Below are 21,925 nucleotides of genomic sequence, written 5' to 3' on the forward strand. Positions count from 1 at the left end.
AACATACTATTCATAGGGCACATGTCAGTCAAGTAGACCCATATACTTAAAGGTCACATAATACTGTCTGCATGCCCAAATATTCTTGAATCATTTTAGAAGCATAATCTGCATGTGAAAATGTAATATACCAGGGTTTTTACTCATAATAAATCAGATTTAGAACCTCATCAGATTCCACTTTCAGTTTGTATTATTACAGATATTATTCTACATTAAGAAATAAACTGCATTTAAAATTTAAAAAGTCACACCAACTAGTCATTTCCATCTAGCAACAATCTATTTACATCAAAGAAAACAGAAAGCCTTCTTCAAGAAGCCCTTATAGGGAAAATAATAGTTTTTTGGAACTACAACAAATAGTTTGCAATAATAAAGTATTTGAACTTAAAATACTATTGCATTTTCTGTGTTTTTGAATTATACAGTATTGAAATGTCACAATATATATAGTATTAATAAAGCATTGGTTTATGCACAAAATGTGAAGCATTATGAACTGGATAGAAAATTATCTTCAAGTGTCCATCATTTAAAAATCGGTAGACTATGTGATATGTAAATCCTGTTGTAACTTCAGGAATTTGGCAAAGCAGTTTATAGATTAAAAAGAAGTAATCTCATCATTTGTCAGTATCCTGTGAACCATGTTTTGGTTATTTGTTCTAGTTATGTTTTATAAAGTCACTACAAACACTGAATCAGCAAATACTAGAATCATTGCCCGCAGAGGAAACACAGGATTAGGTTCCTTGTGAGCCTCTGGTCTCAACATTTTATCAACTGAGCAATTCATAACCTTGTTTTATGCGTATTTTTGTGTGATGACACCTTATTTAATATATATTGTTGATTAATTAACTTTGAATTCATGGTCAACAGCACTATAACTCATGCCTGAATAAAACTTATTGAACACAAGTATATTTTCCACAAGACCTATCACAGCCTTCTTATGCTTAGGAACACTAAAAGCACTGCAGCACTATGCTTGAGCACTATTTTAAACAGCCAAGTCACTAACATAAAGCACAAAATGGGAGAAACATGGCACTAAATAGACCGCAAATGGACAGTTGTTTACAGTGTGATAGCTGAAGCCAGAAGGCAGAGCATCACATTGTTCGACATTAGCTGGAATGTGTGCCATCAAATGACTGGATTTTTGTCACTCGGCATATGCACATGTCTGCAAGTGATGGGGAAAACCCTACCCTTACAAGTATTGATTTTAGGGTTGCAAATAACTTTTGGCCAGTAGAATTCTAAATATAGAATCACTGAATAATGAAAATCGGTGGTATATACATTGGGACTTGTGCAAGTGATTTTAGTGACTTTTGTGCTTTTTAGAGAGTCTTTTTCTTTTAACATTTATTTACTATTGAGAGACAGTGAGACAGAGCATGAGCATGGGAGGGGCATAAAGAGAGGGAGACAGAATCTGAAGCAGGCTCCAGGCTCTGAGCTGTCAGCACAGAGCCCTATGTGGGGCTCGAACTCACAAACCATGAGATCATGACCTGAGCAGAAGTTGGATGCTTAACAGACTGAGTCACCCAGGTGCCCAAGTCATTTTTTGATAATTGAAAGTATTTTATATCCTACAATGATGTAATTCAAGCATTTGTGAAATGTTCTTGCTAATGCTAAAAAAAAAAAACCTACTCTAACTTTGGAGTAGATGTTAAATGTGACAAAACATAAGGCATAAACAATCCTGCTGCTAACTTAGGAGAAAACACTTTAGAAAATGCTAAAGATAATTATGAGAACATTTCATGGCATTTAAGTAAACTTGCTATCATAGTTGTATATTTACATGTTTTGAGACTCTAGCAACCCAGGTTTATATTAATTTCCATTTGAAAACTAATCTTGACTTATTCATTTTTTTCAAACTATGGGAGGTCTCCAGAAGTGCACACCTAACATATAACATAACAGTCTGGTATGTGTGTAAACAAATCATTTCTACTCCTTATGGTGTTTCTATTTGGTCATTTTTCCATTTATTGATTCAATAAACTTTGAGGATACCATGATACATAAGACACCATACCTCTTTTTGAAGCACACAATCTAGTGATAAAGTAAAAATATGTATATAATAAAAAGATATTATTGACTCATATGCACAACGATCAATAAAGAGATATCTATTTCAGACTTGGTGGGGGATGAATACAGTGGGATGCATAGAGACAGAGGTCATGTAAATGTTTCCAGAAGAACAGATATCTGAGCTGAACTCTGAAGAGAGTGAGATAGGCAATGATTAGACATTAGAATGTAAAGGGATGACAGACATAGTAAGCCAGGCACCCTGTATTAACAAGAATGAAATAAGAGCATGAGTGGAAAACATGGAAGTAGAAAGGAATGAAGCTGCAGAAGTAAACTTAATAAGGAATATGACAAATTATGCTTCTGTGATTGGTCAAAATACATAAATGAAATAATACAGGGAGGCATTGCCAAATTTGAAACGAGAAGTGACATGTTAATTGTGACTATTTTAAAACATAGCCATTGATTCTTTGACACTAGTCCCATTGAGTCCAAACTCTGTGATTGTGACCATAAGATGCAGCAGAAGTGAGGGTATGCCAATTGTCTTCGCAGCCAACACCTATTTCCTGTGTCTGGGGACAGATGCTCTTAGAAACAAGCCACCATCTTGAACAAACTCCAAGTAGCCCAGAGAGGTGCATGAAGAGAAGAACCCAAGTCCCTGGCCCTTAGCTAAGCTTTCAACTGAACTAAGTTGGCTCACCATGTTAATTAGCCATCTGGAAGTTACTGTCCAGCTTTAAATTGCGTGCTCCACCAGCACTGCTTGAAGCAGAGATGGGTCTTTCCCTCTCATCCCTGACCAAATTGCAGATTTATAAGCTAAGTAAATTATTATTGATTTTAAGCCCCTGAATTTTGAGATGGCTTGTGATATAGCATTGGACAACTGGAACAATAAGACTTGCTTTTACAAAGATGGCTTTGAAGTATTTGCAGTATGGAAATCAGACTGGGTAAGGGAACACTAGAGATAAGAAAGTCACATAAAAGATTACTCAAAGATCGAGAGAAGAAATGATGACACTCAAACTTATGTAAAAAAGTTGGGATGATTTACAATACTGACATGACATTTACTATGAGTGATTTTTATGAAGGAGACTAATGAAACTGTTTTTTTAAAAAAATAATAAAATATAGTGCTCAGGTTTATGATTTAGGCACTTGTATGGATAATGTTGATTTTCTTGTGGAAATTGTATAAAGAAATATCTTTTCCTGAACTTTTGTTTATTTCTGTGTCAATGGAAATGATTATCTTGCTAGTAAAATTTTGGCAGGCTCATTAGTTTATTATCAATATGATATACAATATTCTGACCCTCAAAATTAAAAGACTGTTTTATAAAAGCAATATATTACTTAAAGTGTATTTGTATAGTGTTTGGGTGACAAACTGTTAATAAGTGAAAATAAAAGAAACATTCAAAATGTGCAGATTTTAATTCAAATAGAAAGTTTAATACTGTTGATACCTCATGTTACAGGACTATATGACAAATGGGAATCATATATTTTATTTTAGTTCTTTTCTACTTGAAACTAAGTTTAAAGAAATGATTCAGGAATCAACCATTCATTCAGAACTACTGAAGGGCTACTTTGTGCCAGGTATTAAACTGAGAGCAGTATTATTACATATTATACATTTTGAAATAAGAAATAATCTTTTCAAGTAGAAAAATATATTAATACCCCATTTATACAGATGAGAAAAAACATTTATGTTCAGAAAACTTGAGATTTGATTTTTCTCCCCAAAATCACACAATAGAGATAGACTTCCATCATCTTAGTGAGTAGTTGGTCCCACAGTATTCCATGAACATCTAAAAGTTACATTTTAAAAAACCTTCTTGGTAATTAGAGCTTGATCAAAATTGTTAATATAAGCTGTCTTCCCTTTATGAGAATGATATATGTATGAAGGCTGACCAACCATTTACTACCTCAGTTGGGACAGGCTGGGTCAAAACCATGATGATTGATAGCTATAGGGTGAGGCTGCATACTTAATGGAAATGTTAAACACAAAGCAACTTCTGTCAACATAAATGATTGGCTCTTTAAATGGCAGAACAGTTTAAGAATGACATCCTGAATCAATCCTTAACTAATTGGAAAATTAATTAGTGCCTGTCATTTTAACCCTGAGTATTTTTAAGCTTGAGAATGATTACAGTTAACTAGCTGCCTGCAAGAAGCCAGTTTGTAAATCCGATGAAACTGTTGCCTGAATTTTTCACAAGATATCACCCTTTGTAAGCTTGGTATATATTAATGATTAAAAATCCATCAACCCACTAATGTCCATCAATGATTGGCAAATTAATAAATTGTGTCATGTTTAATATATCTCTTTCATTGTATGCCTTTTAAATTTAGCTATTGCTGCTCTCTTCATTAGGCTTTACTGACACATTAAAATGATGCTTATCTTAGAAAAGTAATAAAATGTGTTTATGTTTACTCTTTCTCCTAAAGCTAAATGTTGACTGTTTTAACACTTTGAATATCTGTAAGGGCCAAAAATCCATAACACAGGTAAATAAGCATAAAAATTAGTAGTGAATTTCTTAACATTTACAGTCAAAATATCAGTTGGTTATTATTATAGCTCCTATATTAGTCATGCAAGTAAAATCCAAGAGTAATTTTATCAGAGAAAAGGAGTCAACATTTACTGCACATGTGTTTAAATGTTATGTTCTTAACCTTCAACCCAGCCTTATAAAGTGGATATCATTACTTCCATCCCACAGATAAGGGATGGAGAATCAAAAAAGCTAAGTTACTTGCTAAAGACCACAAACACATAGTCAGTGATGCATTAAATTACTCACAAGCTTTCTAAGCCTTTGTTCATTCCACAGCACTACACTCCATCCCATTTATGGATGGATTATGAGAATAGATAATTTACAAATATGGAAACTAGTATATGAACATAGGGGAAAACTTCTACTCATGAGAATAACTGAAATGTAAATCTAAATAACCTTTATACATTATGCTTATATGAGAAAGAAGTGTTGACGTAAAGTATCAATACCTAAAGTTGGTAAACATGGCAGTATGTTCCTACTTCTACTTTGCTTGAGAAACAGTAAGGTAGTACTATATTTTGGAAAAGTATTGGGAATGATATATCACAAGTCAAAACATGTTCATTTCATTTAATTCTTTTTTTTTTTTACAAATAGTTTATTGTCAAGTTGGTTTCCATATAACACCCAGTGCTCATCCCCACAAGTGCCCTCCTCCATGCCCATCTCCCCCCTCACTCCCCACCCATCAGTCCTCAGTTTGTTCTCAGTTTTCAAGAGTCTTTCATGGTTTGCCTCTCTCCCTCTCCCCAACTATTTCCCCCCTTCTTCTCCTTTTTTCATTTAATTCAATGATCTAATATAAAATAGGGAAATATATTTTTATATAAAGATATTTATCATTACATATAGAAACAGTCATATAAATTATTACACATCTATTAAATAGAATATTATGCAGACCTTATAGTTACTATGAAAAGTACCTTGTTATTATGAAAAAATATCTTAATACAAAGCAAAAATAATCAAATGAAATAATATATAAACATATCACAATTTTATAAATATAAAGAAAGAAAAAAGACTGCATGAAAGTTCACAAAAGTTTTAACAGGGCTGATACTACCATAAGTTGTATGTTTCTTATATATACTGTATACCTTACAAAGCCAATACTAAAAGAAAGAATACCACAAATCTATAACTTCATCTGCAAATTGAGGCAAAGAATGATAACTGGGTACAACTGTACCTTAAAATCAACAATCAGAATATTAATTATTTTAGAGAACGTGTGTGTTTGACATCAAAAGCAGCAATTACCCTTTCTTCTTATGATGAAGTTTGACATTAGTAATCTAGAAGTAATATTTCCACCAATTAGGTAAGTCATGTTTGTCAGTAATTGTCTATTAAATCTGATCATGTATAGGAAAGTGCTTGATAAGCATTGGCATGGTACATATCATGCTATTATTCCTATTAGGTAGAGAAAATATATGCAGTATATGTAACTTTTGACTTCTAAGATGATATCAGTTTAGATATTCTTAATTTTTAAAGGTAATTTCAGGATACATATAACTTAAACTTATATCAACACCCTTTCTTTAGACTTTTTATATCTAATTCCTTTCAGAGAATACATGTCCTTGTTAATGTTTATACCAAATATCTTTTCCTCCATTATACATTTTGCTTGAAATAATCAAACTAAGGAACATGGAAATACACTACTGTGGAACTTCCAATATTAGGAGTAGTGAGAATAGGCAAGGGGATTGTACAAGATTAGATAGTAGATTAGTAAATATTAATAATAAAAAGAATTAAGTACTAAAAGTTTTCATAGGGTTTCATACAGAAATCTGCAGTCAGACTTGTACTTCAAATATTATGTTAAATTGAAATTTTAAGTTACTATACAAAATATTTCCCATATCACTACTTTTATTCTTATACCTCTCTATGGTTTCAGAATGGATAGGTGAAATTATTAATCTTTAAACATAAAAATTAATTTTTCAAGTATCTTTTTACATTTAGGAAACTGGCAAATTTTAATGAACAGAAGGCAATAGGAAAAATAGCACATTATTCCAATAAAATACAAAATGAGAGATGTTGTCCATAGCATTTATTGTGCATCTCACAATGACTTCAACTTTTCCTAATTGTTTTTCCATCAAATTTATTCAAACCTTCCAAGTGAGTTAATTTTCTCCTTCAAACCCACAGACCACTTCTAATATCTCTAGATAGCCTACCATCTTTTCCTATCCTACCTGCCCTTATATACAGGAATGAGTAGGTTTCTTAGAGGCATATTGTAGGTAAAATAGGTTTAAATGAGATTGCAGGGAGACTGGTAAAAGACAGTTTTGTTTGGTATACATTGATTTTGAAGTAATTTCAAGGCAGAAAGCAGAAGGAAATCTAGCACTTCAGAAATGGCAAAGGAGAAAGGTTTCTGCAAATATGTGCACGTCTTCATGTAGTTTTGAGTTTTCCTATTTTGTACACTTTACAAGGCTCTTAAATGTACACGATTGTCTTTTTATAACTTTTGTTACAGCCCAAAATGGCATTCATTTTTAACTCACTATATAACACCCTTGATAATTCTTTAGAGATGCATTGAATCAGTAGGAACCAGTAACCATTGGACACTAATAAGCACGTAGCAGTCTTAAGCAAAGGAACATTAACACAGCAGCTTAGGAAATGTAAGGCAGCCGTGACTCATAATATATCTGATTCAAGCTATTGATGCATAATGGGCATGAAAATGAAATCTGTGCCCTTGACTATTAAGAACAGACCCTGACAAACTGCTTTCAAACAGGCAATAGATATGGAACAAAGACGTGTTGTTGCTTTTTCTCCCACATATATGAAGAGTGGGAAGATATTTAAGAGGCTGGTGAAAAGTAATGGTTGGAGATTATACATAGGACTACACGTCCTAACTGTCAATTTATTTGTGAAAGGTAAGAAAGGAGTTGTAGGTAAATGAAACCCAGGTGTGGATAAACTAAGCAACGATCCTGAAATATTATTGCCTCCTTTCCTATCATGTTCTTCCTCTGCTATGCATGTCAAGCATGCAGAACAGTTCTTGGCACATAGCAAGCATTTAATAGATATCTGTTATACTGCTGTTGTTGCTACTGCAGCCACTTCTATTAGTACTACTATTGCTATTTCCACTGCTTCTAGCTAAGAACTTAGTAAACTTTTTGGAGAATACAGAATTTACTCCAACAGGACAAAAGAACAAAATAATCTACTTTTGAAACCAGGAGATTTGAATTAGACTTCTTTCTTTACCATTTACTTGTGTGCTCCCGGGAGAGTCAAATAATATTTGCAACCTTTCTTTCTTTGCCCTTAAAATAAAGGTATTAACAGTGATATTTCATAGAATTATTATAAGGATGTTATGAAATTAAATGTAATATATAAATATTATCTGTTATAACCATCTTCCCGGAATGTTCAAATGTAGAACTCAAATAAAAAATGGCTTTTCTTATCTTTTATTTGAGTTCATTTTGATATGATAGCTTCTAAATGATTAATGTAATGAATGTAAGTCACAAGATACAATATAGTTACTCTCCTATTTCAAATATTTACATGAGACAGAGTATGGATTTTTTTAAAAGCCCCCCCCCACACACACAAAAAAAAAAACTAAATAAAAACTAAACAAACAAAAATCAGTGCTATCCTTCCCAAAATGTAATTATTGCATTTATGTTATTTACACCTTGGTTACCAAAACAAGGATATGTTAGCAACATCAGATTTGGTTAAAATCCTTTCCAGAGGATTCTCAGAGAATATACTAATGAATCTTTCTAGAAGTAGAATTGATACAGAAACATAATTAGCAGCTATAACTTTTCCTTTATCCTCTCCTCATAGATTCTGTGTGGACATGTTTGCCTTACACTCAGTAATTCCGTCAGTCAGTTCCTTAGGCAATATCCATTTACTGCACACCTCCTATGTTCAAACACTGTTTTAGAAACTATGTGAATATTAAAGTAAAATGCCCCACTTTTGAGGATCTTACAGCTCCATTAGTAAAGCAAAGTATACATTCACAAAACAACCCAAAACTTAAAATTAATGTTATTCATTGCGTAGAGCACAGTATGCTGAGGTTGTCTAAACCAAAGGCCATTGTACGAGGTGAAGGAAGAATGCAGATGAAGCAGAATAAATCAGAAGTGTTGTGAAAGCAAGTTTTGAAAATATCTGAAGATCCAAGTCTAAATTTAAAGCCTAAAGCCCTATTTTGAAAAGTCTGTTTTGTTTTCCTCATGTTCTCTTGTTCTTCTTGACCACCTTAAAGGATATCACCACTAGATGACTGTTAAAATTGGATAAATAAATACAGTTGCATTGACTATGTGGCCCTAAAATGTTTTTCCCTACTTCTTGGATAATTTATGTTGAGTGATCTTTCCATGATGCCTGAAATTTGATATCCACGTGGGACTCCCTCAGAGTTTATACTCTGAGAACAACTTTAATATTCTCATTCCAGAAAGTGCACAGATAAATGTATTCACTGAAATACAGATGATTCTATATAGACTCTTTATATGTGATCCCATAGCTAAATATCATGGTTAGTATCAACCAAGAGAGTTGGTTATCTCTCTTTATAACTTCTCCTCTTTAAGGATTTCTTGCCTATGTATGTATGTATGTATGTGTGTATGTATGTATATATGTATGTATGTATCCTATAAGATTCCCTTAGGATTTGTTGTCAGTAAATAGTGATGTTCAAATACACTGAGTGAGAAATTATTTATTCATTGGAGATTATTTACTCTCTGGTGGCCAAAAAGCTCACAGACAGAATGCATGGGAGACTTTTCCTTTTCCTTAGTGTTCTTTCTATATATAGTGATTTTGTATTTCTCCCAGAAGTCATGTTTTGAGATGCATGCCATCTTAGCTCACCCTTTCCTCAATGATTGAAATTATCTACCAGCCTTTGGATCACACTTCTGTATTCAGTGAACTGTCACACTTTTTCACTACAACCCCTAATTTCAAAATATAGCTCAATAGTTCCTTGTCTCCTTTTGCCTAAATACTTAAACTCTTCTCTACAGCGCATTCTTCTACTGTCCTACAATAGATTGTCATCATCCATAGCTACTTAACAGACTCTGAAATTCTCAAAATGAAAAAAAACATTTCATTTTATGCCATCCTGGTAACAACTCTCTCATAAACTATCCTATTATTTTACCTCTCTAGAACACCCATTAGCACTAAATCTCTTCTTTGACTAGTGAAGATCTCCAGTTCTTTGATCTAGTTCTTCATAAGACCCTTTGGGATTTAAGTAATGCCAACTTAAACTAGCTCAAGTATAAAAGGAAAATTTAATATAAAATGCAGGCATATCTCATAGAATCAAATAAATGGTATGAATGAATAAAGCCAAACTTCAAAAGGTATTAGAATCAGACACTGCAAGGACATCAGGATCCCAAGTAGTACTTTTTTTATTTGTTCATCTTTGTTCTCTCTGTGTGTTTCTTTTCTTATTGGACACCAGTGTTCTCTGCTTTGCCATACAGTAGTAGCAGAATCTGTCTTTAAAACTTCTTTATTTGCATTACCTTACCTCAAGGCAGCCTAACCCAGATTTAATGACTGTTTCTGAATTTTAATTCGTGGAAGAAAAAACTTATTTCTCAACAATCTGCTCTCGATTCCCAGGCCAATGAAAACCACCAAGTGTTGACCCCTGGGCTAATTAAGTATGGCTGGGGATTCCCTTCACAGCCAGATAAATATTACTACAAAGTACCACAGAAATAAGGTTTTGTTAGGAAGATGGGCACAATATAAAAGTACAGACCTCTCCAATTATTCCTGTCTAATAGGATCTCTCGCAGATTCACTTTTCCCATTTTACACTCAACACCCTCATCTCTCTTTAATGATATTCTGGGTTGCTCTATTATTTTTACAGCCTCTATTCCCTGATAGTGTTTAACACTGGCTCATTCAAAGTAAGGGCTTTATCTACTTGCACTTATTGGCTATTGGGCACTATGGAAGAAAACATACTTATATAAACCTGCAATATTTAAAGGTATGTTTTTAATGACAGTCTGGTACTGATTGATTCCAATAGTCCTTTTACTGATCCCTAATAAAATTATTTCTAATTTCATGCTTTGGCTATTCCAAATTTATACCGTTTAAACTATTCTAGCTCACCATTACCACCCATCATACCCTCTCCCCTTACGCAAGAACAGAGTTTCAGTATCTGACATTATCTCCAGATTTTTAGTAGAAACATAGGTCATCATGCAGAAACTCCTCTGCTTCCTCAATTTCCAAATTCATCTATGACTTGATCCCTGCTCTAGTCTCAGGCTAGATTTTAATGATCATCTATAGACTAATTATGTCTAACTCCATATTTTAGCCTACTTTTTCTCCTGAATTTAATAATTCCTCTTCCCTATTCATCTATTCTAATCTATTCTAGAACTCTAAACTGTCAATTATCACACCCACCTCTTGTATCTGATTTTTTAAATCAGTGAGCTCCTCCACATAAAATGTAAATAGGATCAATTATCTCCCATACACTGAATAAAAATATTTTCTTTAATCTCCCTCCAACACAGATATCTTCCTTCTGTCCTCTTTACGAGAAGTTTTGTTTATTTATTTTTTGTTTTGTTTTAAGGAAAGCAGTTTCTACATCTATTTCTTCACCACCCACTCACTTATTAGCACACTGAATTTTGGCTCCTAATAGTAAACTCCACTGAAACTTCCAGAGTAAAAATCAGCAGTGACCTCCTATTTGTCAAATCCACCATCACCATCTGGTTTTCTCCCTATTTCTGCATCTACTTCAACATTACCTCCTCTTCCTTCCAACCTGTAAATATTATTTTATCTAAGAAGAGGCAACCACCATTGGTTGCTAATTAAACATCCATTTTCTACCACCTTTCCCTCACTGGCAATCTCATCGCCTATAATAAAGGCTGAAAATAAATATTATTCCCTTTTCCTAACCTATTAGGAAAATTTTGATATCTGTATAGTAAGTTATCGCCAATGAAATAAATGAAACAGAGAAGGCTTTTCTAGGGGTCTTCCCAGAAAGTCGTGCCCCACAAATAAAAGAATAAAATTCTCAGCCTTTCTCTTGTTCCTTGATATATGTGGACTGGTTGTACAAGTGGATGATACTTGTAGCTTTGGGAGTCATTTTTGGACAATAAAAGCATAAACTAAAGATAAAAGATGGAAAGATCCTTAGTCCTGACGACAGTAAAAAGCGCATAAATCGACCCTGGCATTGCTGATCTGTTGATTCATTGATCTGTGGGAATACCTGTCGTTTGCTTAAGACTTTGTTAGTTTTCTATTACCAGTCATTTTCTCTTCTGCCCTCTTTAACTGTCAAACCTGTTTAATTCTTTGGCTCCAACATTATATGCTATGTGGCACATAACAAGTACATGGTAGCCTGGAACATAGTAGATGAGCCATCAATATTCATTAAAATTTGACTAAACCATGTTGATTATATTTATAAACTGGGATATCCTTCTTATTTTCTTTGGAAAAAATTCCAAACTCTTCAGCATCATAGAAAAGCTGTTTCTTAAATTGACCCAGTAGTTTTTCAAACTTTGTGTGTCTTTGCTGATGCTAATGCATTTAAGTTGTTTTTCCTGTCCATTCCTTTGTGAAGTCTTGTTACAAGGCATGTACCAGCTACTTTGATAACCCTTGCTTTCTGCTGGAGGCACTTAAATACGCCCTCCTCCATGTTCATGGCATCTGTTCATACATTTATTATAGCATTTATCAACTTATATGGCAATGATTTGTTTACCTGTCTTTCCCCACACTGTGAGTGCCACGAGAGAAAGAACTGTTTCTTATCTGAGTGAGCCCAGAGCCCAGCTCACTGTCTGGCACAGAGAAGAAACCCAATTAATTATTCTGTTATGAGTAATGACTCTTGCTTATTAGTGTCACAGGAACAAAAGTCAGATAATAGCCTGATTTTTATTTCCTTTGTAAATTCTAAAAAGATGACTGTCCTAAAAAGGCATATGTTGTGAGATCAGATAACAACAACAATAACCCTGGCTGAAATTGGGCCACACATGTATTAGCAAACACTACACTTTGCCAATGTTTCAATACATCATCTTAATTAATTACAACACCTGCAGGTTTACAAGGCCAGTATGGGACATTGCTCACACTTTACTACCTTACTGCAAATATATAAGCAAGGCAGTCATCTCTCAAAGGATAATTTCAATAATATTAACTTTCTGTGTTAATATAGTTTTTCTCTAGGAACTCATATTTTAGGCAGAATCCCTAACTTTTCTCTGACCAAACTAGAGAGCAACTTCCCTGTGATATTACTTTGCTTCAGACCCCTTGTAATATGCCACGGGTATGTCTTTCCTGGGCAGCCATAAGGTACCCCCATCATACATGTGCCCCTCCTACTTTTCCCTTGGAATATTTCCTCTCACTTGGAAAAGAGATCAGGATGAAAGGACAGATGCTCACTTAGCTCTAGTGTCAGATTTTGTTAGCAAAACTAAGGTTAGAAGCAAGCATTGAGGTTCACATGAAAGGGGCTTCTTCTCATGCTTATCTTGCTGATTCTAGGCAAAACTTCACAGTTTTCGTTTACTTCTATGTCCTAACCCCTGTTTTGAGGTAAATTTTTGTACATACCCGACCCCCCGCAAAAAAAAACCTCAAGTTGTTTCTTGTAAAGCCGACTAATTATCTTCCTAAACTTCATTGTCTAAAATAAAAAAGATACTGAGCCTCATAATAACTGTCACTCCTCTGGGGCACCTGGGTGGCTCGGTTAAACATTCAACTCTTGGTTTCGGCACAGGTCTTGATCTCATGGTTAGTGAGTTTAAGCCCCAGATCAGGCTATGCACTGGTGACGTGGAGCCTGCTTGGGATTCTCTGTCTCCCTTTCTCTCTGCCCCTCCCTTGCTCATGCTCTGTCTCACAATAAGTAAATAAATATGGGAAATTTTTAATAATAATTGTCACCCTTCAGCATCATCTACTTGGGTAATGTGAAATGCTTTCTAAACTCTGGCTAACCTGTATCTGCTCTAATCACATTTCCAGAAACAGCAGCTAGTAAGAGGAGTTTTTCCCCCTTTTTCCATGAAGATGAAATGGATTAAATAGCCGGTGATATACCACTGAAATTTCACTGCAGAATACAGATCTAGAACCAGGTACCATCACTATCAGCTCAAATAGTCACACACACACACACACACACACACACACACACACCCCAAAGCAAAACAAATCAAAATACACCCTAGGTAAAAATAAATATCTCCATACACAAAACTTGGAGGATGTTGCCACAAACCTAAAACATACATGATCAATAAGTGTTTGTTGAATGGATGAATAAATGAATACACTGTGTTGGCTTTAACCTTTGGCAAAATATTTGTTAAATCTATAGGGTAAATGGTTTCATCCCAAACCTGCTCAATTTTAAGGAAAGTTCAATTTGAGTATCACAAAAAATACATCCAGGATTATACTAACAACCTGCACATCAGGTTAAATACTGGACACTATTATGTCCGTGAGTCTATTTTTCATTAATAACATCAGACTTATTCCTTTTCCTATGTAAAATTCTCAGTTACTTGTGCCTAATAGTAATTACAAAATGAAAATTTCTCCCCGGCCCCCAAATATCTGCATGGAATTGCAGAGAAAAATCAATTAACAGACTTTTTCTTATTTCTTGCATCCACATCCGCATAGACATCTCAAAGAACACTGAGTAAATAAGTACATACATAAATAAAATTTAAAGTCTGTTTTCCATTTCCAAAGGAATCCACACTCATTTAGAGGAGGAATGAATTAACACTGGAGAGTACTTGGGATGGGGAGTACTTACTTGGTGGCGCATGGTGCATTTCTCTGCTCACTGTGATTGTGTAAACAAAGACATTTAGCAGACTGAGACAAGATTCTTGTAAGCTTTTATAATATATCAGGTGAATAATTTTTCCTATTGCTTATTATTTTAAAAAAAGGAAGAATCAGAAAGTCAGATTTACTTTGGAAATCTGTCCATAGTATGCAAAACCTAGCCACTGATGAGCAGGGCACAATCTCTTAAAGGAGTAGGAATTCACTTAAGCATTTCCTTTTTAAAAAAATGCATATAGGTAGTATATCACAAAAGGCAGGATAAAAGAAATATTCCAATTGCATGAACATTTAGAGGGTTTTTTTCGTCTCACCACAGCAACTTGACAAAAAAAAAAAAAAAACCTACCCTGTTTGAATCATGATTCCTTGCTCTGTGAAAGTGAAGTAAGAGGGCTTTAGCAAATCATGTGGAGATAGCTCTTTATCTGCAGGGATTGGGATGAAAGACCACTGTAACAGCTCATTTTTATGAGCATACACGGTCTTTCAAGCAAGTACACGTTTTCATTTCCTTGCCTTCCAATTTGGATCATTTCACAGTGCTCTAAGAGTTATCTGTGAAAGCCTTCCCCTGTCTAGAAATGGCTGCCACTAATGCCATGAATAGGCCTATAGTCTCCTATAGCCTACAACAAACACCCTACCTCCAAGAATTGCCTCCAAGTAAGTGCAGTGCTTTCCTTTTTATTCTTTTTCATATTTCCATCATCTGAGTAAAACTGTCCTTTAAAACACTTCAAACTTGATCGTTTGAAGGGAAACTTGAGCATTCAATCAGTCAATATAAGAGTTTTTTTCCCCACAAAATTTTCTGCCAGGGAGTATTATGCTCTGAAAGCTGTATCACTATTTTAGAAAAAAGAATTTGCTGCTTACTCTGAGATAAAATTCACATCAAATTATTTCAAGATGAACCTGTATCTCCCAGAATAATGGGTCTCTAAAAGACCATTAACAGTTTCAGGTTCGGGACTGGTAATTTATATGTATATATGTATATATGTGTATATATATATATATATGCATATATATATATATAAAATGAGATTCTATACGTATAAAAAAAGAATTTACTGAGGATAGTCAATGGCTGCCATGCAATTAAAGGCACATATTGAAAATCTACATAGGAGGGAGGATTCTGGGAAGTTTGCAGGAGTGGCTATGCAGTCTTTTAAACCCACCAAATCCCCATATAAAAACAGAGTACTTTGATAGCAAAACTAGTAAATCAGGGCAGCATTTAAAATAAAACTGGGTGAATAGTTTTCCCCATAAGCTCCAAAATATATGGGGTAGAGGGAAACCACCTAAGCCCTTAAAACTTCATGATACCTGCATCTCTGCTGGAGGAAGAGGTGGAAAGCAACAGAGCAGTATCTTTGAAATCTGGGAACAGGATACCAAAATTGCCAACAGATATTCACTGGAAAGCAGGGACCAATGCAGGAACAGCAGCTAAAACTACAAGGAGTTTGTGAATGCAATCTCCCCCTTCCAGGAAGGACTGAACAACCCAGAGCAGAGAACACTTATTAACTCTCAGAACTGGCCCGCCAGAATTGTCTTTTCCATGACAGGAACCCATACTGAAAAAAAAAATGCTGGAAGAGGAATAAAAACTGAACAGAATAAAAACAACAAAGAAAAGGTGTAGGGGTGGGGGAAGGAGTCCAGATCAAATCATAGTAATTTAAGCAACATATAAACAACAGAAGAGGGATCTCCATAAAGTTATATAGACTTTCCTAAACCTGCCTTAGAAAAAATTATTTCATATAAACATGAGCAACGTAAGTATCAAGGTCATATCTCATAGAAAGTTATAAGAAAAAGTGAAAAAAGCAAAATAATGTACTGTAGATAATAAATGCTGTTAAAAATATGCCCACAAAACAGAACAAAATTGTAACCTACCATTTCAAAACTAGCTAAGAAACATTAAGAAAACGCTACAAAACACGAATGAAAACAACATAAATCAGAACTAGAAAAGCTCAGGAAAAACGTTCCATAATTTTGGACATCATTAGAAATATGAAAAGAAAGAATTCTAAAAATACAGAAAAAAATGTGAAATCACATAATAGGGAATAAATTCAACAGATGATAGCCTAGGCAAAATAAAAAGTGAGAGAGAAAAACTTTAGAACTCAGCAACTAATGAAGGGAAAGAAAAGAAAGAATCAAAAGAAAGTTAAAAATATTGAAGACAGGCAAAAAATTTTGAGCATATGGATAGTAGGAGAAGAGAGGAGATGAAACCAAAAGTAAGAAAACAGAACAAATACTAAATCCAGTAATTTCAGAAAAGTTTCCTAAAATAAAAGATGTAAAACTGCATAATGAAAGTGTACATAACATCACTGAGAAAATGAGCCATTCCAACAAAGACATATTCCTGTAAAATTAAGTGACTTTAAAAAAGAAAGGAAAGAAGGGAGGGAGGGAGGGAAAACTCCTTTAGGTACCTAGAAAATAAAGGGAAAAGAGTACATGACTTACTTGGAAAAGAAAATACAGTAACATATTTAAGATATTTAAGAAAAAGAGAAGTGTGAGCCAAAATTTATTTTTATCCAACAGAACAGATTTTGAAGTTCAAAGGGTTTAGGTAAATTCTCACCAATGTGCAATAATTCCAGGAACATTGTTCCCTTGAGTCCTTACTACAGAATTTACTGGTGAACAACCTTCCGGCAAGCAAAATGATGAGAGATACTAATGTAAGGACTGGTAGGGCATAAATGCATTCTTACCTGTGGCACTAGAACCTAATGAAGGACAGGGGCAGAGAATATGTTATGGAATGGCTATATTCTCAGACAACATAGGTATAAAACAACTATAAAAAATGGGAAATAACAGAGAAAAGCAAAGCAAACCAGTGCTAATAGTTCAGTCATTGTTCACGGCAGTATTATTTTTGTTACTCTAAGACTATTGTATGTGCGGCATTAGAAGAAAAGTGAGCAGTTATGAGATTTTCTATTATTTTCCATGCCCTTAAAAACCACTGTTCTCAGTGATAAAGATACAGACACATTTTTAAAAGAAGTTAAGCAATGGGGCGCCTGGGTGGCTAAGTCGGTTAAGCGTCCGACTTTCGCTTAGGTCATGATCTCGCTGTTCGTGGGTTTGGGCCCCGCGTCGGGCTCTGTGCTGACTGCTAGCGCAGAGCCTGGAGCCTGTTTCAGAGTCTGTGACTCCCTCTCTCTCTGACCCTCCCCTGCTCACGCTGTCTCTCTCTCTCTCTCCTAGAATTAATTAAAAAAACATTTTAAAAAAATAAATAAATAAAAGAAGTTAAGCAAAAGCCCTGAAGTCTAGGATTTGAGTTGGAAGTATCACTCTGAACTTTTTAGGTGGTCATTAGTATAGAGGAGAAAATAAAACAAAATCAAAGTGGAAAATGGAGGATTACTACTATAAATAAGAAGGTATAAGAGTATGACTTTTGAAAAGACATGGAATGATGTAAGGGTATGAGCCTTGTCATATCTGGAGATAGATCAATCTTAGGCAGAGAGAGCCATTTGTAAAACCATCCAGAAGCTCAATGTTGGGCACATTTGCTTCTTTCTATCATTCCCATTCTCCATTAGCATACTAGGGAATTGTTTAACAAGTTTTAAAAATGGGGCTGTACTCACAAATCAAGACTTCAAATCTGAAAATATAAAAGTTTAGAAATACATATCATTATATGGAACAGATTTACCATTAGAATGTGATTTGTGAGATATGTAGAAAAATCTGTTCAGAGAGTCATGGAAATTTTTCCTTACCATTTTTCTTTTGCCCCTTCTATTTCAGAAGGAAAGTTCTAACAAGGGACACCAGTCTTTGTCTCTTCCTTGGATAGCTGGTAGATATTAAGGGAGACAATGTGAGGTGAGTATAATGGACTCTAGAACTAAGACCCCAACTGTGTCTCCTATTTTTTTTCATGACCCTGGACAGTACGTCTAAAGTCACTGTACCTCAACTTCCTCATCTATGCACTACTGAAAATAATAGCACTTACCTTATAGAGCTCTCATAAGGACTACATAAAATGCCACATGCAGAGAACTTGGAACCTATTACCATAGCTGATGGATTACCACCAGATAGAAAACCTTCTATCCTAATGTGATGTGAGTCAGAAGATGTGAGATCATATCCCAGCTCCAAAATGTACCAGTCCTTTCCCTCAATTGAGTTTCTTAACCTTCAGGAAATGTCTTCTTTCACTTATAAAATATGGATTATAACGACATAGTAAAACTAATATGAAGATCAGTACATTTTAGTTAAATTTCATTATCTATCAATATATTATCTTAAATGCTTCCCAAATAAATATTAAATATACATGTCATGTCCACCATAAAATAAATACTAACATTTTCTTTTCCTATGTTCTGAAGAATATTAGATTGCAACTTTCTGCCAAAAATTAAAATTCTGAGAGTTCTTGACTTGGCAGTATACGTTGGAACAAAAATTGGAACAACTCAGTGAAGATTAGCCTCGCTTTGCACAAGAATGACATGCAGATTTGTCAAGTGTTCCTTGTTTTTAAAACTCATTGAACTGTATACTTACAATGGGGAAATTTTATGTTGTGAAAATTATATCTCAGTAAACCTGTTTTTAAAAAATGTTTTAATTTACTAGAACCTGAGGGAAACATTCCTTTTTGTTGATTTGCCAAATGAAGGATTTCTCCCTAGGCCTGTTACCTACTTCCCAAAATTTCCACAATTTCCCCAAATTTTCCCAAATTTCCACAATTTCTCAATAATGGGCATATTTTCTTCTTTAAGAGTCCACTCTGGGAAGGCTCACATAGTGAAGGTCTATGTTTTGTCCAAAGTGCAGTCCTCTGTTCTACATACGAGTGCATTACAGATGCAATCTTTAGTGGTTGTTTGGCTGACGGTGTGCACGGTGAGATGGAAATAAATCTTCTTTTCCTATTTCCCCCCTGAGCTGCACTTAAAGAGGGAAAGAAGATTCTATCTACTCTCCTTCTTACTAGTATAAGGAAGTTAAAATAATTTATACTTTAAAATTTACCAAATTAAAATTATTTCTTACCTTTTAAAGCTTACTGTCATCATTTGAAAAAAACATGAACAGCCAAACACATTTATATGAAGGAAAAATTTAAGTATAGAATCCTCAGATATATTTGTTAAGGTTAGTAAAAGTAGTTCTCATTCTGAACAGTATTTGAGTTATTCTGGTTTCATTAAATAATACCAGTCTCTGGAAAACACTGTTAAATTTCAGTTACCAGCCTATATTCACTATGAGTGACTGCATAAAGAACAGTGTGCTGTTATCTCTTCAATGCACAAGTCAGTACATAAATAACAAATGCAAAACATGGTCAATGACAAATCATGTCATTTCTTTCAAAGTCTGTTAGTGATTGGTCAATATATACCTGTTACTTAGGCATAGACAACAAAACATGTATTTGTGTTGTCTCCTTATCTTCCGGTGGTAGGTAGAGAGATACAAAAGACAAAATAATCTGTAACATTTAGGCACTAATATGGATAGACAATACTAGAGTTCACTCTAATTTTCTAGGGTACTTGCATGAAAATGGGGAAATTGCCTTTGTACCATCAAACACAACTTGCTGAATCCAGCTTCTGTACCAAGAAGGTATTTCAACTTTTAAAGCTTTTTATCTTTGATGGACTTTGGGACAGACTATTGAAGCTACAATTGGAGATCATGTCATTTCTTTAGCTGAGTTTGGGAAGATGTATGACATAAAGCAGGCAGCTGAGAGTACTCAAACATCATGGCAGGAAGTAAAATGCATGCAAAATGGTAGAAACTTCTATCTTACCGTGAAAATAACTTTGCCAGATTTGAATTGTACGTAAATGGAGTTTTAGATGAAAGAGCTGACCATGGAAATGTTGACTGTGCTGCTAACATACCTAACTATGCGTACCCAGCCAGAGGAACTCAGCGAAACATCTGACTATTGATATTGGCTTAAGTCATGATCCCAGGGTCGTGAGATCAAGCCCTGTGTCAGGCTCCATGCTGATCGTGGACCCTGCTTAAAATTCTCTCTCCCTCTGCCCCGTCCCCTGCTCACATGCACTCGCTCTCTCTAAAACAAACAAAAAATTAATAATAATAAAATACTTCAGATGAAACTCTCAAAGATATCTCACAACATAGAAAACTCAAACAATCCTGTGTTGAAAGCTTATCCAAACTTAGAAAAGAGTCTAATAATTGCCAAACCATTAAAAAATAATCTATATCATAAGTTATACAACAAAAACAAAGTAAGTGCTGTTCAAACTATTCATGATAAGGCTTTTACAAAAAACTCTTTTTGTTCTAATTTTAAAACAACAGTATATTAAATAAACACTAGGTTTAATATTTTATTTATTTCACTTTAGATTTATAACCAAATAAGAGAGATTTTAATATCTTTGCACAAAAAAATTTTTAAAGATTATGAAACAATCTTAATATTCTCCATTGTTTTAGAATCACTTTCCCATTTCCAGCTTGTACAATCATTTTGCTTAATGTTCATTTATTAAGAACATAGAGAGAAAGAATGGGGGAGGGACATAAGAAGAGAGACTCCCAAGTAGGCTCCACTCTGGAGTGCAGAGCCCAACCTGGGGCTCAGTCCTACAAAATGTGAGACCATCACCAGAGCCAAAATCAAGAGTCGGATGCTTAACCCACTGAGCTGCCCAGGTGTGCCTGCATAATCATTTTTTATGGTTCTGCACTGCTGTGCAAAGTGAGAACTACCTGCATAGGTTACATGTACACGGCAGTCAGAAGCAGATATTTGTATTCAAAATTAATATAATCTATGCAAAGCTGACTAGTGTGTCTTCAAGATACTGCACCATTTTGCTCAATTTGGGTTGCCTTAAAAAGTAATTACTGTTACAAAAAGTTGTTATTATTATTAAAAATATTAACTAACATGGGAATAGGCTTTTCTGCTGAAGGAGCCATGGTCTTTGCTCTAAATGTCACCAAAGAGAGTAATTAAATAAGCTTTCCCAGAATTCCCCTTTGATATGTACTTTATGATTCCTGCCATACAGTTAACTTGATAAGGCCTCACATTTTTTCCTTCTCACCCAGATGTTCTAAATTCACTACCAAATGGAATAGTGGAAAGTTATCCTGCTTCTAAAAACTATTTACCAGGCAAGTTTATCCCTGTTCCATTTATTGAAAACAACTCTCTTCCAGAACATTCT

At 34.5% G+C, this 21,925-nt stretch overlaps 1 non-coding gene across 1 annotated transcript; it reads left to right on the top strand.

The window, feature by feature from the left end:
- The first annotated feature begins 19,121 nt into the window (after nucleotides 1-19,121).
- On the top strand, nucleotides 19,122-19,231 carry LOC120222007. The gene has a single exon (XR_005525941.1). It is a non-coding gene; the product is annotated as a U6 spliceosomal RNA (small nuclear RNA).
- Nucleotides 19,232-21,925: the final 2,694 nt, after the last annotated feature.

Source organism: Hyaena hyaena, unplaced genomic scaffold (genome assembly GCF_003009895.1).
Source record: "Hyaena hyaena isolate Hyena2069 unplaced genomic scaffold, ASM300989v1 scaffold_825, whole genome shotgun sequence".
NCBI lineage: Eukaryota > Metazoa > Chordata > Mammalia > Carnivora > Hyaenidae > Hyaena > Hyaena hyaena.